The sequence below is a fragment of the Vulpes vulpes genome, chromosome 13 (assembly GCF_048418805.1).
Source record: "Vulpes vulpes isolate BD-2025 chromosome 13, VulVul3, whole genome shotgun sequence".
NCBI classification, from domain to species: Eukaryota; Metazoa; Chordata; class Mammalia; order Carnivora; family Canidae; genus Vulpes; species Vulpes vulpes.
The window spans coordinates 138,167,406-138,186,820 of NC_132792.1; positions in this window are offsets into that span (position 1 = coordinate 138,167,406).

Consider the following 19,415-nt stretch of genomic DNA (forward strand, 5'->3'; position numbering starts at 1 on the left):
GTATGCCCAGAATCACTCTGACCATTTCCCTCTTCCAAATCTTTTTATTCATTCATTCAACTAATATTTATTGAGCACTTATCACATGTCAGGCACTATTCTAATGCTAGGAATATAGCTGCAAACAAGAAGACAGGGACCTTGTCCTCCAAACTAACAGGAATCATTGTAAAGGCATCCTAATTGAATATCAAGACAGAAAGAAAGCTTAGAGATCATCTTGCCAACATCATACCATCTAAGAACATCTTCAATAAAAAATACATAATTATAATAATTGAAGGAGTGCATAATTGAAGTAATTACATGAGTTAAATGAGAAAGAAAGAAGGGTCAGAGATTGTAATAGCAGCATGATGGATGAATTTAGTTAATTAGATAAAGCATCCTCTTTACACTAATCCCTCCAGAATGGGCTTGCCAGTCAGAGTTTGCCACATTCACCACCTCTTTTAAGGAAAACTGTCTCCCCACAGCCTTTTCCTAAGGCAAATAGCCTCATGGTCTTTTACAAACAAGGGTTGGCCATGAATTGAGCTTCACAGAAATCTGACCCAAATGTGGTCAGTCACTGGGTCACCATCCATCTAATACTCTTGCAAGAAAAACTCTAAATGATAGAGGTAATATAATTTTCTAAGACATCTAGTATCTTTCTCGAGAGTTAAAACCGGGGGAACCTGAAAAAATATATTAGCAATAGGGCTTTACATATGTGAACTCATTCATTATCAAAACAATCAGTGAGGTAAGTACCACCATTATCCCCACTTTACTGATGAGAAGACTGAGATTAGGTAACATGCACAGTTAGGAATAGAGTCAGTATTTGAAATGGGGTATTTTAACTCCAGAGTCTGTCTTGTCACTGTGGATCTCCAAAGAGTTGACAAGCAATGAGAAAAAGACACAAGGGGAGGCATAAACAGAGAGTAACAGAGACTTGTTAATGGTGTCAGAGTGCAGATCTATAGATTCTTGCTCCTAGGGGAACAGAGATGACTCTAGTGCTCAGCACTATCTAGGAACATGGGTAATCGATGTACCTAGGTTCCCACGAGCATACTGTCTTCTCTACTGCCATGTGTGCCCTTTCAAGAAATTTCCACTACTAAGACAACTTGAGCAAGTTTCCTGTAGCCCAGGTACCCAATGCTCTTTTTCAACTATAAGTCCCCCATATATAAAATTCTAGAATTCCAGAATTTGTAAGTCATGTCTTTTGCAACACTTTATCTGTTTTTTTTTCTTTTTTTAAAATAAATTTATTTTTTATTGGTGTTAAATTTGCCAACATATAGAATAACACCCAGTGCTCATCCCATCAAGTGCCCCCCTCAGCACCCATCACCCAGTCACTCCCACCCCCCCGCCCACCTCCCCTTTCACCACCCCTAGTTGGTTTCCCAGAGTTAGGTCTCTCATGTTCTGTCTCCCTCCCTGATATTTCCCACTCATTTTTCTCCTTTCCCCTTTATTCCTTTTCACTATTTTTTATATTCCCCAAATGAATGAACTGGTATAGCCACTCTGGAAAACTGTGTGGAGGTTCCTCAAAGAATTAAAAATAGATCTGCCCTATGACCCAGCAATTGCACTTTATCTGTTTTTAAATTTCTCTCTTGTTTTGTTTCTTTCTAGCAAATACAAATTGTGAATTGCTCCTGATGAGGAAATCTAAGAAAAGACTAACCTGGAGGTTAGCTAGTCACCTGGACCTCCATCTCCTCTGTCTTCAACACATGGAGGTCTGGCTACTGATTCAATCTCCTAAAGACACTAAGCATAATTCTGTAGGAAACCTCAGCCAGCCAAACTTGCCATGCCTCACATGTGTGTCACTCCTGGACAAAGACAAAGACGTAAATCTACTGGACATCTCTTTGTTCTTTATCTCACATTCCATGTTGCTTTATCTATGCCAGACTCTTGACCAGACTCTCTTACATAAGCATAGGGAAGACCCTATGCTTTTGAGAGTGCCCTCTGGAGTTCTCCTTCCATATAAGTGAATTACATTTGAGTATGTCCCTTCCTTCATCTATAAAGTAGGTCAATTCAATGGTAACAGCTTCATCCTCTTTGTTCTACCTTCTGAGCCCCCTCTTGCTAATCCTCAGACACATAGTCTATATACACAACTTCATCCAACTCCCGTCAAAATTATTTTCAGATTCTTTATTAGTTCAGAGCGGTCCACAGATAATAACTGCCATTTGCCTCTTTGCAAAAAATATAGCTGTCTAGATAAGGGAAATTCTGGAGTTAGAATTTCATTTTTGCTAAAAGTAGGGGAGGATTCTGGGGTGGGGTGGTACCCTGAAGACAATCACCTCTTTTACTTACCATAATTGACTTTGATATTAGACCTGAGTAAAAATTAGTCTAACAGAAGATGAGAAACACTTACTGCTTGCAAGACTAGAATAAGCTTTATATACTATCCCTGATTAGAATAGGACTATGTCTCTATTCTATTTGTCAATAGGATGGTGATGTTGAAATCTCCTCAGGCAATACAATGATGTTATTAGCAAGGAGAATGAAAACATGTAAATAACAACTCCACGTTATTTTTTACATTTAACTAACTGAAAAGAAAAAAAATACAGTGAAAATCTTCTCCTTCAAATTTTCCTTGTTTTTTCTTTCATAGTGAAGATGACAACCCTGCCAAGATTGAAGCTTATAGCTTTAGACATTTCTGAGTTACACAATCACAAGAAAGAGATTGAAGTGTTTTATTTGAAGGGGGACTTGGAGGGAGAAAAAAACAAAAAGCCTGTGTGGTCTTAGAGGCAGAAAAGCTGGTGATATTGTATCAGTTCAAACTTTTGAAAAAGAAAAAAAAAATAACTCACTTCAGGATGAGCCATGAAGCATGGCCATTTCCAGGTTAACTCTTTTTGTGTGATGAGAAAGATGAATATCCTGAAATGTCAGAGGAGAAATGGCACACGGCTCATAATTACATAGAGTTTCTGTATTGCTCAGAATCCACATCTACAGTTAACTCTAGCTGACCCTAACAGGACTCAGTCATATAAAAACACTGATTTTTAGAGAATAAATGTTTACAAGGTCTCCTGTATGATCCTCAAATTAACTCATGGATATGGATATTATTAAGCCTATTTTAGGAATAAGGATCCAGAGACTCACCAAAATTTGACAACTTGCATTAAGAACATATAAATGTTAATTGGCACAGCCAAGAGAGAAAACCCAGACTTACTGAAATTGCAAACTCTTTTCAATAGGCCAGAAAAGCATGGGTATGGAGGGGGCGCGACAAGCTGGTGGAGGGGTAGGGTTCCCAAGTCACCTGGTCCCTCCAACTTACCTAGATAACTTTCAAACCATCCTGAAAACCTACGAATTCAACCTGAGATTTAAAAAGAGAACAGCCGGACCACTACAGAGAGAAGGATTTTCGCTTCTAACAAGGTAGGAAGATGGAAAAAAATAAAAAAGAATCAAGTGGGGGAGGGGCCCTGCGAGGAACCCGGCTAAAGCCCAGGCGAGAGCCCCTGGGACAGGAAAGCCCAGCTCTGGAGAAGCAGGAACTTTAAAAATCCGCACTGGATTCTTCCCAGAGGGAAAGGCACTCAGCAGGGAAATTGGTCAGAACCGCAGGAGGGCAGTGGAGCCTCCAGTCTCCCGGGGTCACTAGGAGAGGAAGTGCACCCGGGGGAGAGAGAGCACACCACACTGCGGGCCCAGCTCAGTACAGGGCTAGAGCCCCCGGTGGGGCCTCGGGAGAAGCCGGGGGGTCAGCCGGAGGCTCCTGGCAGAGGGGGCTGCGCCCTGCTGCCTTCGGGAGTCGCTGCCCCGGGAGCACGATTCCAGCGGTGCAGGCCCCGGATCCCAGGGCACCAGGGGGCACAGCCCAGGATCCTGCGCTCCCCCAGGGACAGGTGGAGGCGGGGAGGACACAAGACAGCGAGAAGCTCCTGTCCCCGGGCGCCCCGGAGCTGTGCAGAGCAGCGCCCCTGCCGCCTGGGAACACCTAGGCCAGTGTGGACTGGGAGCTGTGGTAGTTACTGTGGGAGCTGACGCCAGGGCTGGAGAGCTGGCCCACCCGTGTGTTTGTTCCTCTTGTGTCACCCTGTTCCTGGGAGGGGTGGGGCCGCTAGGGAACAGGGGCCTCACGGGGTAAACAGCTCCCACTGAGCCCGGCACCTAGCAGGGGGTGGGGGAGCTCCCGCAGGTGCACACACCTGAGAATCAGCACAGCAGTCCCCTCCCCCCAGAAGACCCGCTGGAAGGACAGGGGAAGAGCTAGTTCTTGACTGAGCAGCGCTAGAAAGCTCCAGGGGAAGTCGAGGGATTTACAGTATATAGAACCAGAGGGTACCCCTCCTATTTTTTTCTTCCTTTTTCCGGTACAACTCGTTTTTATATCAGACTGTAAATTTCCAATTTTTTTCTCTTTTCCCACCTTAACTACAATATTTTACCACCTCTTCATTTTTAAGATTCTACCTTTTTGACTTTCATATTTCTACAATTACAGGTCCTAGATATATTTTCCACTTCTAGATTCCCTTCAACATACTCAACTATTTTGGGAGATATACAAGATATGTGGTTTTTTTGTTGTTTTGTGTTTTGTTTTGTTTTTCTCTGCCTCATTTTGTTCTACAATGGCAGGGGTTAATGCCTTCTAAAACATGACCGGCATGCACCCAGAACCAACTGGTATACCGTGCTGGTTCATTCTGTGAGATTCCTCATTCCCATTCTGCCCCCCTCTTTTATCTAATTTATGTTTTGGTGGTCAATGTTGGGGCCTTCTATAAGTATTTCTGGTTTATATAAATTCGGGACTGAGCATCTTCTAACATACAGAACTTAATATACCCAGAACCAAGAAGATCACCCTCTAGAACCCCTCAGGTAGACTACATTCTCCCTCCACTACAACTTCATCACCACCACCACCTCCCAGTACCCCCCTTTTTTTCTTCTTCTTTTTTTCTTTTTTCTTTTTTTTCTCTTCTTCTTTGGGATTCTTGGCCTTTTATTTTTTACTTTGTTTTAAAATTTGTTTTTCACTTTAGTGGTCCTTTTGTTTTATTTCATTCCGATATTTGTTTTCAGTTTCTGGCTTCTGACCTCAGCAGAATCATCTAGAGTGAAATTTACTTAGGTCGTGGTTCATATTCTTGACAGCCTGCTCATACAGCCACTCTGCACTGAGCAAAATGACTAGAAAGAAGAACTCACCACAAAAGAAAGAATCAGAAACAGTACTCTCTGCCACAGAGTTACAGAATTTGGATTACAATTTGATGTCATAAAGCCAATTCAGAACCACAATTATAAAGCTACTGGTGGCTCCAGAAAAAAGCATAAAGGAATCAAGAAACTTGATGACTTCAGAATATATATCTAAACAGGCTGAAATTAAAAATCAATTAAATGAGATGCAATCCAAACTGGAGGTCCTAACAACGAGGGTTAATGAGGTAGAAGAAAGAATGAGAGACAAGTTGATGGCAAGGAAGGAAGCTGAGGAAAAAAGAGAAGAACAAAAGACCATGAGGAAAGGTTAAGGAAACTAGATGAAAGCCTCAGAAGGAAAAATCTATGAATAATTGGGGTTCCAGAGAGCATCGAGAGGGCTGGAGGGCCAGAAAGCATATATGAACAAATCATAGCTGAGAACTTCCCTAATTTGGGGAGGGAAACAGGCATTCAGATCCAGGAGATTGAGAGGATCCCCCCCCGCCCCAATCAATAAAAACCACTCAACACCTCACCTCTGCAAATTCCAAAGATAAAGAGAAAATCTTTAAAGCAACAAGAGACAAGAGATCCCTAACTTATATGGGGAGAAATATTAGATTAACAGCAGACCTCTCCACAGAGACCTGGCAGGCCAGAAAGGGATGGCAGGTTATATTCAGGATACCAAATGAGAAGAACATGCAAATAAGAATACTATATCCAGCAAGGGTCTCATTCAGAATAGAAGGAGAGATAAAGAGCTTCCAAGATAAGAAGAAACTGAAAGAATATGTGACCACCAAACCAGTTCTGCAAGAAATAGTAAGGGGGACTCTAAGAACAGATCAACAAAACCAGGAGTTGGTTCTTTGAAGGAATTAATAAGATAGATAAACCATTAGCCAGCCTTATTAAAAAGAAAAAAATACTCAAATTAATAAAATCATGAATGAAAAAGGAGAGATCACAACCAATACCAAAGAAATACAAATGATTTTAAAAACATACTATGAGCAGCTATACGCCAATAAATTAGGCAATCTAGAAGAAATGGACATATTTCTGGAAAACTACAAACTACTAATTGGAATAGGAAGAAACAGACAACCTGAACAGGCCAATAACCAGGGATGAAATTGAAGCAGTCATCAAACCTCCCAAGACACAAAAGTCCAGGGCCATATGGCTTCCCAGGGGAATTCTATCAAACTTTTAAAGAAGAAACAATACCTATTCTACTGAAGCTCTTCTGAAAGATGGAAAGGGATGGAATACTTCCCAACTCGTTCTATGAGACCAGCATCACCTTAATTCCAAAACCAGACAAAATTCCCACCAAAAAGGAGAATTATAGACCAATATCCCTGATGAACACAGATGCAAAAATTCTCAACAAGATACTAGCCAATAGGATTCAACAATACATTAAGAAGCTTATTCGCCATGACCAAGTGGGATTTATCCCTGGGATGCAAGGTTGGTTCAACACTCGTAAAACAATCAAGGTGTTAGATCATATCAACAAAAGAAAAACCAAGAACCATATGATTCTCTCAATAGATGTAGGGAAAGCATTTGACAAAATACAGCATCCATTCCTGATCAAAACTCTTCAGAGTGTAGGGATAGAGGGAACATTCCTCAGCATCTTAAAAGCCATCTACGAAAAGCCCACAGCTAATATGATTCTCAATGGGGAAACACTGAGAGCCTTTCCCCTAAGATCAGGAACACCTCAGGGATGTCCACTCTCACCACTGCTATTCACCATAGTACTAGAAGCCCTAGCCTCAGCAATCAGACCACAAAAAGAAATAAAAGGCATTCAAATTGGCAAAGAAGTCAAACTCACCCTCTTCACAGATGACATGATACTCTACACAGAAAACTCAAAAGCCTCCACCCCAAGATTGCCAGAACTCATACAGCAATTCAACAATGTGGCAGGATACAAAATCAATGCCCAGAAATCAGTGGCACTTCTATACACTAACAATGAGACTGAAGAAAGAGAAATTAAGGAATCAATTCCATTTACAATTGCACTGCAAACCATAAGATACCTAGGAATAAACCTAACCAAAGAGGTAAAGGATCTATACCCTAAAAACTACATAACACTTCTGAAATAAATTGAGGAAGACACAGAGAGAAGGCAAAATATTCCATGCTCATGGATTGGATGAATTAATATCGTGAAAATGTCAATGCTACCCAGGGCAATTTACACATTCAATGCAATCCCTATCAAAATACCATGGACTTTTTTCAGAGAGTTGGAAAAAATCATCTTAAGATATGTGTGGAATCAGAAAAGACTCCGAATAGCCAGGGGAATATTAAAAAAGAAAACCAGAGCCGGGGGCATCACAATGCCAGATTTCAGGTTGTTCTACAAAGCTGTGGTCATTAAGACAGTGTGGCAGTGGCACAAAAACAGACACATAGATCAGTGGAACAGAATAGAGAAGCCAGAAATGGACCCTCAACTCTATGGTCAACTAATATTCGACAAAGCAGGAAAGCCTATCCACTGGAAAAAGGAGTCTCTTCAATAAATGGTGCTGGGAAAATTGGACAGCCACATGCAGAAGAATGAAACTAGGCCATTGTCTTATACCATACACAAAGATAAACTCAAAATGGATGAAATATCTAAATGTGAGACAAAAATCCATCAAAATCGTAGAGGAGAACACAGGTAATACCCTTTTTGAACTTGGCCACAGCAACTTCTTGCAAGATACATCCATGAAGGCAAGGGAAACAAAAGCAAAAATGAACTATTGGGACTTCATCAAGATAAAAAGCTTCTGCACAGCAAAATAAACAGTCAACAAAACTAAAAGACAACTTACAGAATGGGAGAAGATATTTGCAAATGACATATAAGATAAAGGGCTAGTTATCTATAAAGATCTATAAAGAAGTTATTAAACTCAACAGTAAAGAAACAAACAATCCAATCATGAAATGGGCAAAAGACATGAACAGAGATTTCACCAAGGAAGACATAGACATGGCCAACAAGCACATGAGAAAATGCTCTGCATCACTTGCCATCAGGGAAATACAAGTCAAAACCACAATGAGATATCATCTCACACCAGTGAGAATGGTGAAAATTAACAAGACAGGAAACTATAAATGTTGGAGAGGATGTGCAGAAAGGGGAACCCTCTGCACTGTTGGTGGGAATGTGAACTGGTGCAACCACTCTGGAAAACTGTGTGGAGGTTCCTCAAAGAGTTAAAAATAGACCTGCCCTACGACCCAGCAATTGCACTGCTGGGGATTTACCCCAAAGATATTGATGCAGTGAAATGGTAGTACACCTGCACCCCAATGTTTATAGCAGCAATGTCCACAATAGCCAAACTGTGGAAGGAGCCTCGGTGCCCATCGAAAGACGAATGGATAAAGAAGATGTGATTTATGTAACAATGGAATATTACTCAGCCATTAGAAACGATGAATACCCACCATTTGCTTCAACATGGATAGAATGGATAGAACTGGAGGGTTTTATGCTGAGTGAAGTACGTCAATAGGAGAAGGATAAACATTATATGCTTTCATTCATTTGGGGAACATAAAAAATAGGGAAAGGTATTAAAGGGGAAAGGAGAGAAAATGAGTGGGAAATATCAGGGTGACAGAACATGAGAGACTCCTAACTCCGGGAAATGAACAAGGGGTAGTGAAAGGGGAGGTGGGTGAGGGGTTGGGGTGACTGGGTGACGGGCACTGAGAGGGGCACTTGACGGGATGAGCACTGGGTGTTATGCTATATGTTGGCAAATCAAACTCCAATAAACTATATAGAAAAAAAGGAAGAAAAAGAAAAAGAAAAGCATGGGTATTCTAAGCACTTAGGCTAAAGCACTGGATCACCAAAGCAAGATGCTACTCTGTACCTATCCACCACCACAACCAGGGTTGTAAAACTCAAAATACGTGTTTGACCCACTACAGAGGGACAAGACAACCAAAAGATTCATCTCAATATTAGCACAACTATCTTTAGTTTGTTCTACTCTGGATCAGACAAAAGGACCAGCAGCTCTCAAATGGAACACTAAATCCAATGACTTTAGTTTTCCATGACACTTAAATTTCATGTAAACTTTATAAATACTAGAAAAAAAATGTTGCATTCTGTCATTAATCAAACTTTATGAAGTTCCAGCCTGGGACTTGTCCTAAGTCCTGGGAATATAAAGAAGAATAAAATGTATCTGATCTAAGATGACTTCTTAGTATTGTAGAAGAATGAAAGAAAGAGTTATTAAATGATAACAAGTATAATAAAATAGAATGGACAAAGTACACAGGGAAGACTCTGGCAGGGGAGTCAGAGAAGTCTTTTAGAGGTGATATTTGAGCTTAAACTTGAAAGGTGATTCGAAGAAAAGAGGTGAATGTGCATTCTAGAAACTAGCTCTTCTTTTTTGTATATTTTTTTTTATTGGAGTTCGATTTGCCAACATATAGCATAACACCCAGAGCCCATCCCATCAAGTGCCTTCCTCAGTGCCCATCACCCAGCCACCCCAACCCCCTGCCCATCTCCCTTCCACTACCCCTTGAAACTGGCTCTTTTATATTATTTTGAATGGTATTCAGAGCCAAGTATGATAAGTGAGGAGGGATCACCTTCTCGATTATACAGCAGGCTTATATATTTTCAATGGTTAACTTCTGTGTCATGATATTGGTTTGGCTCCAGATTTATTAAATATATAATTTTTGACCATGGCTTCAGATTTTAAAGACCCAAACTTTGCCTTCACCCAGAGGGACAATGGATTTTTTCCAGCTCTATTGAAATATAATTGATATATAACATTGTGTAAGTTTAAGTTATATGGTGCATTGATTTGGTACACTAGATATATTGCAAAATGTTTACCACCATAGTGCTAACTAACATCTCTATCAGGTCACATAATTACCATTTCCTAATTGTAATAGGAACATTTAAGATCTATTTTCTTAGCAACTTTTGAATATGTGATACAGTATTATTAACTATAATCACCAGGCTATACATTAGATTCCCCAGTTGGTAGATTTTATCAATGGACATTTTTATTTCATAAAGGATAATCTTCTTACATTTAGGAATTGGGGGAAAAAATCTCAAAAAAAGGCCTGTGTCTGAATAGTTCCAAGAAATCAAGTTTGCTCAGGAAAGAAATTTAGTTTGCTTTAAAAATATGCATCATTTTATTATGATATCAGAAGCTCTAGGAGAAAGAAAGAAAAGATTCCTTAGGAGATCTTAGAGGACTACCTACACCAATCCAAATATGAAAATAAAATCTTGGGGGCAATTAATAGATATAAAAGGGAAAAAGAGATGTTCCTGGATCAAGCGGCTCAAAAAGAGATGATTATAAAAGGGAAAAGAATGTTCTCATCACACAAAGGTTGTTCTAGTCCAAAGAAATTCCATAGAGCAAGAGAACAAGTGCACAGCCCTTCCTGTAGGGTTTCCCTAAAGGAAATCTAGATACAGAAAATGCTCACTTTCACTGCTCAGTCCAAGACAGTCTCTACTTGTAAGAGCAACTGGAGACTCTTGAGACAGTTATACAAAGGATTTCAGGAAAAAAAAGACAAATTTAATTAATACCAGCATAAGTACAACATTAACTGGGAGTCAGTTTAATGTCACTCAGTTATTGTAGATGGGGATGCAGTACTGTGATGGTTAATGTTTAACAACACACCCTGCAGAAAAAAAATAACAAGGCCTCATTTGTAGTGTTTGCCAATTTCTGAATGCTCCCTCCATGGCTGATTTCAAGCACTCAATACAATATCACTGAACATGGATTTGGGAAGAGATGTGCACAATCAAACTTCTGGTGAGCCTGTGTGAGCCAGCTCCAGCACACCACTGAGGGCCGGCAGTTTTTGGAGTCGACTCAAAACTGTGTGACATTTGGCCTCTAAGGAAATGAGAGGAACAAATAAAACATACGAACAGGGACCTAGAAAAGACAAGACTGAGTCCTGGACTGCTTCAGATATTGGTCTGCTGTGATAATACTTCCTAAGTGAGTTTAATCAACTCAGGGTTAAGAAGCTGAATGATAATTCGCTTGAAAATAGACGATCTAATTGTCTAGAACACACAGACTTTTCATGTTTCACTGTAAGGGCTCCCAAAAGAAAAAAACATACAAGCATAAATTTTTTAAAAGCCTATGTCTAGGGCTGGGCTGATTGTTTAGCAACAATGCACTGGTATATAACAACCCACCCTTATGCCTCATTCAGCCAGCATCTCTTTTGATTGGTTGGTGCCTGTGCTATACTGAAGGTTGAATATTTGAGTATTGTTCCTGTTTAGGCCAGAAATCAAAAAGGAGAGGAAAGAGCATGCTCCACCCAGTAAATCTCACCAGCCTTGCATGTGATAGAGAAGGAAAGAAACTCACTAAAGAAGAAGGCTAGACTGTCAAAGCCTTAGTGAGGACTTTCTAAGGCACAGGGGAACTAGCAAGGAAAAGGAAGCACTGGAGGCATATCCCATTATTGCAGAAAAAAAATTATGAGAGAAAGAAACATTACTTAAGGCCTGTAACATCCAAATGCAGAGGAAGAATAAGAATCACATGGCAGATACGCTTAGGGGCACGGACTTCAGAAATGACAACTACAACTTTCAGTTTAGTTTTCCAGGGGTAATGCTCTAGCTAAAAGGGATACTAGGGCAAGGGTGAAAACCTTCCTTAAAAAAACAATTTCTTAGGATTAAACAAAACCCCAGAGAAAGGCATCAGTGGAGCCGCTGAGGCCCAGGAATGATAAGTATCTGCACATGAAGCCCCAGTGAGGTTAGATCTCTAAACAGAGCCCATACCCAACTTTGTCCATAGGCACCAGATACAAAGGCTCCAATGGGAAAAGGCAAAATAAAGGGTTTTGTTTATGCCAGATGGATAAAAAGGAATCTCAAATAAAACTGATGCTTGGGACTGCTACCACCACATCTGTATACACTTGGAAAATGAACCCTATCTTTCTGAGAAAGGGGGTTACATGTATATTTGAGCTTCCCTCAGCTCTGATAAACCTACCACCATGACGGACTCCTTCAAGGGAGTTCTTTTCTCAGCTGAGTTTAAATTCACAAGTCAGGGCAAAATTGAGCAAAATCCTGGCAAAGATGCAACCATGATCTTTCCCTCTTTTTGGTCTAGATTCTTTCAGATATGACTAAGTGTCAATAATTGTATTTGGAGATGGTCAGCATTCTCTGCATAGATAATAATTACTCCCTGGTAGTATGTATCTTGGCATTCTTGGGGAGGACACATTCCCATCTCAATTCTAAGTTGGTTATTTCATCTAAGATGCTACTGGTTATACAAGGTCAGCCTTCCTCAACTGGGGTTCAGGAAAAAATTAAGATGTAATGAAGACTTACTGCCCTAAAGCATGTGATGACAAAGTTTCTCATCAGAGAAAGATAGAGCATAATTTAGATTTTGTTGGTGTATTGTATATATTTTTAATTTTCTCCAATATTATAGTGTTTTCACTTCTTTAAAAGCCTTTCTTGATAGAGAGAGAGCCAATTCTTCGAGAAAGCAAAGGGCCCAACTGGGAACATGCTTTTGCCATGTAAACCAAGCACTCCAGAGCCATATTTCCTCTATCTGGCCAGCACTCCCCAAGAGACAATTTGTTTCTGCTTTAATCATCTCATGTCCAGGAAGCAGACAATTAGAGACTAACCCAACAGCACGAAGCCCACTGAAATTATTCAAACTAGCTAATCCTAAACTGTTCACTCTGCTCTGCCTTTCCAGCAGAAAACATAATAAGGCAGTGACCTACGCATTCCACCCTCCCCCGTCTCCAGCCTCTTTACCACCCACCCTGCTGTCTTTCTCATGTGGCTCCTGTTGTGGCAGTACCTGACCATCTCATGAAGGAACACAAAACAATGAGCCATAGATTCTCTGTTCAAACACGCAACTCTTAACTATTGTAGCATGAATGCTGTCATAGACAACATATAAACAAATGGAAGGGATTCTGTTGCAAGAATGGGAAGTAGGCTAAATGTGGTACCTTGTCAAAGTACTACTTTGACAAATCTTGCCCAAAGCATCCACAAGGGATTTAAAATAATACTACTCATACAAACCTTAGAAAAAAACTTCCTAAAATCATTTTCTGCCTTCTATGCTTTAGGCAAGGAAAGTTAGATTGGAAAAGGCTGTACCTGATAATAAATATCCTGATTCAAACAATCCCATACAAACTCTAAAATGTGTCTCTTTGATCGTTTGAGCCCTCCCTTCCTCAATTCCTACAGCTCCTTCACACAAACCTACTCCCTCTGTTTTTGCCTTATCCTCGATTTAGAACTCAGCAGCTTTCTAAATTCCACCAAAAATCCCAATCCCCCTGAAATAGGAGCTGGCATTAACAAATGATGAAAAAAGGAGTTTTACATGTAATATCTTATTGTAAACTTCTTAAATGTCCCCACTGGAACATGTCTGTAGCTCAAATTTCCTTCTTAGCCATGTTAATCCTGAAGGTTTCTCTGCCTATGATTCCACAACTGCCCTTTTGCCTGTCATGTACTCCTGCATTTTTCTTTGCCCCAGAAACTTCAACTTTCTTTCTCTTTCATTATGCAAAGCAATTCTGCTTGGCTCCAGGACTGTACCCTCAGCTTCACATAACCACGCCTATTCTACACTTCAGAAAAACCAAGGCCTTGCTGTTGACAGTATTAACCCTACTTGGAAGCAGTCTGAGTTATGCGAGAAATAAACCTTCTTGTTATGCAGATACAGTTTGTCAAGAGTTCTAGAAGTGTGTGTGTGGAGGAGAAAGGCATGTATATTTTTATTCTTCATGTTATCCATAAACCATGTTATTTGGCCTTGGGAATCAAGCCATATATAAGCCACCCACAGTCTAAAATATCCTGGTTGCTAAACTCCTGGATAAGCCTTTCATGCTAGTGAAAGACCCAATGCACAAGTTTTGTGACTAGGATGCTGATGTCACTAGAGGGAGAGGTGAGCAAGGGACGCTGACATGATCTAAAAAAGAGAAAATGGATCCGGGATGGGTAACCAAATATACAGTGGTATCAAGAAGCATGGGCAAACAATATGAAAAACATGCAATCATGTATGATTGATATGGGTAAATGATTATATATCATATTTAACCTGAAAGAATAAATTAGACTGGGAGAAAAGTCTGATTGATATGCCTTTCTGAGAGTTCCAAAGTTAATCAACCTCTTACTAGAAGGAGCTCAAAATTGGCTGAATGACAACATGATTTTCTTGTGTGTCACTTGTTTATGTCATTGTTGCCTTTTGCTGACATCCACTCTGCTTCCCTAGGTCAATGTGGCTTCATAATTTGTGTCTCCACATTAGCATCCCCTTTTCATTAGAGCTGCTTCTCTGGTAGAGTGGGTTAGGGTTATGATCCTATAGTGTAGAAATAAAGTCCATACCTGCACACTTTAGAGATAACTTTCGAGATATGAATGACAAATAACTCAATGTGCAATACTAACACTAATTGGTTGGTAGTGGCTACTTAGATTCCGTGTTATAAGAGGTTCTGAAGTCACATCAAGGGTAATCAGGTAAAAGCTTTGTCTCCTTTGTTATTCTGTGCTGCTGGGCTGCCCAACCTAACAAGGATTTTCAAGGAAGAGTTTGGTAGTATGAAGAAAAAGCAACTGCTTTGTAAAAAGAAAAGTCTAGGTTTGAATGCTGACTCTTCCACTAAGTATCTGCTTCAGGCAAAGAACTTAAAAGGCTCTCTGAGTCCAGATACCTTTATTTGTGAAACTGGAATAATAGCACCCCCACACAGAGTTGCTAGAAAATGATTTAGCACATATTAGAATCTAGCACAGTCCCTGGCACATGGTTAATAACACAAGGTATGTCGTTCTCCTTCCTGACTATAAAGATATGATGCTCTCTTATGCGAAAATCTCAGTTCCATTAGCTGGTATAAAAATCAACCAGTGAGAAGCATGACTGCCCAACTATAGATCTTTTCAATCTGGAACAGAATGTTACAGAGACCATCGATGACTGTCAACAAGTTTGTCTCTCTTTGAGGGACACAAAATTGTGAAGCAAGGACTTGAAGTGAATAAAAATGTAATTTAATTCACAATCAAATAAAAATTCCATAGCTTAGGAATCAGAGAATATTCTTGGAATGGACTCTTTTTCAGTACCATAAATTTAACCAACTGAATTCTTTAAGTATCTGCCTTGTCAACCTTCTGAAATGAAGGTTGATTAGGTTCAATGGGAAATCTGCATTTCATCATGAAAATGGAACACAGCGTCCTTGGCTTAGCCTCCCAAGGAGTAGCAATTTGGGACACTATGTGCAAAGCATGAAGTAAAAACACAGGAAGCAAATTTATTTCAGGCATGACAAAGGGGAAGCATGCATATGCAAAGCCCAAGAACCATGAAAAGCCATGGCCTCTACTCTCACTATACAAATGTCTTTTAAAGGAAAACCGTCCCAAAGGGCTTCTCCAGCCTTTTATTTTACAAATAGTAGTTTATAAGAATGGGGACTTTACAAGGAAAGGAGATACCTGAGATTAAGTTAGTTGATGTATTTAAATATTAGGGCAAAGAAGAACTCTATTATCAAGGGGTGGTTGTAGCAACAGCAAGATATGTCAAAAGAAACCAAACCCCGTTGGGTGTTTCTCAAATCTTCACTTCTTTTGAGAAGATTTAATACACAACCCAAGAGAATTTTGACTATCTAATAACCTGAACAAATAAAAAAAAAGTGTAGAGGAAGAAAAAGTGTATATATTATGCATGTCACTTCTAAAACAACAGTGAATCGTGCACTAGATTTAGCAGGTTAATTAGGGAGTCTGTTAGCAATGAAGTGGAAGCTGGCACACTCCCAATTCTGGCTGATACTAGCCAAGACATAGACATAACTGATGTTTCTCCAATACAACCAACACACGTCACCTAATCCTGAGAAAATGCATTATCTATAACAGGCTTAAAGTCAAACTGGAGGTCAAAATGTTGCCAGTGTTTTCAGATCAAGTAATAGGCCCCTGAAAAGCTGAGTAAGCTGTTTGCTTGATGGAACAGTTAAAATTTAAGGGACATTTCAATGGGCCGACACTGGTTAAGAAAATCATTCAGTCCAATTCATGACATATTCTCCCTCGATCCTGCACCTTTATTTTTTGGTATTTAATAAATTTGATATGCTACATTTTGTAAATTTAAGGTTTACAATGTATTACTTTGATAATTTAGATATTGTAATATGACTGCCATTGAAGCAATACTTATCACATCATTATGCTACATTATTGTCTATATTCATTACAACTATGTATTAGATCTCTATGGCTTACTTACACTTGTTACAAGTTTGTACCACCTGTTAGCACCATCAGTCTTACCCACCCCCTAATCCTACATCCCCTGGTAACCATCATTTTACTCTGGCTTTTTTTGTTTTTTTACAGGTTTGACTTGGTTAGAGTCCACTTGTAAGTGACAACATAGAGTACTTGTCTTTCTCTTAGCTTGTTTAGCATCATGTGCTCAGGTCTATCCATGTAGTCATAGATGGTAGGATACTCTCCTTTCTCATGGTTGAATAATATTCCATTATGTATATGTATCACATCTCTTTTATCCATTCATCATTGATGGGCATTTGGGTTGTTTCCAAAACTTGGATATTATAAATAATGTTGCAATAAATGTGGCTATGGATATATCTTGGTGAAATCCTGTTTTTATTTCCTTTGGGTGTATACCTAGAAGTGGAATTGCTGGAGTATACGGCAGATCTATGTTTTTTTTGTTTGTTTCAAGTTTTTATTTAAATTCTAGTTAGTTAACATATAGGGTAATACTGGTTCCAGCAGAATTTAGTGATTCATCACTTACATATAACACTAGTGTTCATCTCAACAAGTGCCCTCCTTAATGCCCATCACCCATTTAGCCCATACCCTATCCACCTCCCTCTAGCAACCCTCAATTTGGTCTCTATAGTTAAAAGAATATTATGGTTTGCTTCCCTCTCTTTCTTTTCCCCTTTCCTTGTCTTCATCTGGTTTGTTTCTTAAATTCCATATATGAGTGAAATCATATTGTATTTGTCTTTCCCTGACTAGCTCACTTCACTTAGTATAATACACTTTGGCTCCATCCATGTCATTGCAAATGACAAGAATTCATTCTTTTTGATGGCTGAGTAACATTCTATTGTGTGTATGTATACATACATGTGTATACATATATATACATAAGCACACATACATACACACCCTACCTCTTCTTTATCCGTTCACCAGTTGATGGACATTTGGACTCTTCCTTTTTTTGAGGAATCTCCATAGTGTTTTCCATAGTGGTTGGACTAACTGACATTACTATCAACAGTATATAAGGGTTTTCTTTTCACATCTTTGCCAGTACCTATTGAATCCTGTCTTCTTGATGATAGCCATTCTAACAGGTGTGAGGTGATAGATCATTGTCATTTTTATTTGCATCTTCTCGATGATCAGCAATGTTGAGTATCTTTTCATGTACCTGTTGTCCACTCAATCCTATACCTTTAAATCAAGTTGACCTTCCCATGGAGCAAGTAGCTGATGACCAGTTAAGACAAGAGGTTCCTGTAATTGTTCTGGTACTGAGTACCCATGCATGCATGCTAAGCTTTTGGAGTACTAGAGAAAAGCACAGCAAAGAAGAAACCCAATTCAGTGTTAAATGTATTAATAAATACACAGTATGTATCCAGCACTATGCTTGGTATCACAGATATTCTTGGTACTGTGACTACATTGGTGAATGCAATATGACTCTGCCTGTAAAGAACTCATCTGAGTGGGAAAAACAGATTGTAAACAAACAGTTATATGGGAAGATGATGAGGCCAGATACAAACAATTATAGAACCTGAAATGTCAAAAGTTAGCTACTACTGAATCAAGAGGGTGAAGCAGGAGTCAGAGAAGATGACAGAGAAGTGGTGATCTTTAGACAATGATCAAGAGTTTGTCCTGTGGAGAAAAAAGGAGAGTGCAATGCAAGGAATGGAGACAAAGGCCAGTATGTAGAGGGGTGACTATGCATGGTGTGGCCAAGAAATAATAGTATTAGGTTTGAGGTGTTTAGAGTGGAGAAGCTGTGTCCTAACTTTGAGATTGTGACCCTTTGAAACATGGAGGGGACATCTTGATCCCTTCCACAGTGCTGTGTAATCCTGACCCCTAGCACCCTGCCCAGCTAACACTATAATCCCAGGGAGACAAAGTCACTGCTGACAGCATTTTGTATCCTTCACTCCCTCCTCTGATAAGATTGAACTGGCTTTATTTTCTTTTTCAAGAAAATATTTTCTTCCAGCAAATATGCATTGAACATACTATATGCTAGCATTAGAAAAGGCACGGAGATAGAAGTGTTGTCATTAAATGGAATTAACATAGGTTAAAAATGAAAGTCTGGAAATGGACCATCTGGGTTCAAAGTTTGGTTTCAACACTCACTAGCTATATCATCTTAGATAAGGGGCTCTTTTTCTTTAAATAGAGATATTACAGTATTCCACTGTAGCATGGCTATAGAATTAAATGACAAAGCATGCATTAATATTTAGAACACTGCCTTACAGTAAGTGCCCAGTAAATGTTGGCTGTATTCATGTTCTATTGTTGCTAGAATGAGTATTGCACAAAGTAACTCTCAACTATTGGATGAATATATCTCTTATCCTGCTTGTCCATCACTTCCTCACTACTTCATTGATGTTCACTCTTAGAACCTAAGTTACATCCTTCCCACATGGCCCAGAGAATTTTCTTGGGACTTCTGAAGGACTCATTTTGTTGCACTATTTCTCATAGGAAATCATATTCATTCCTTACAGAGCCTTGAATGTGCCCCCAAATCTAAACAAGTCCTTTTCAACTCCATTCCACACTCATATTCCCACTGACAGACAAGTGTTATTTGCAACACCTGCAAAACCCATTTATTCAACATGCAATCAACTTGTTCCTGATGAAATGCAGCAAGAGAAGTAAGGACCATGGGACTGTTCAGGGGTTTGTGGCTCTGGAGTATTACAGCCCAAGATCTGATATC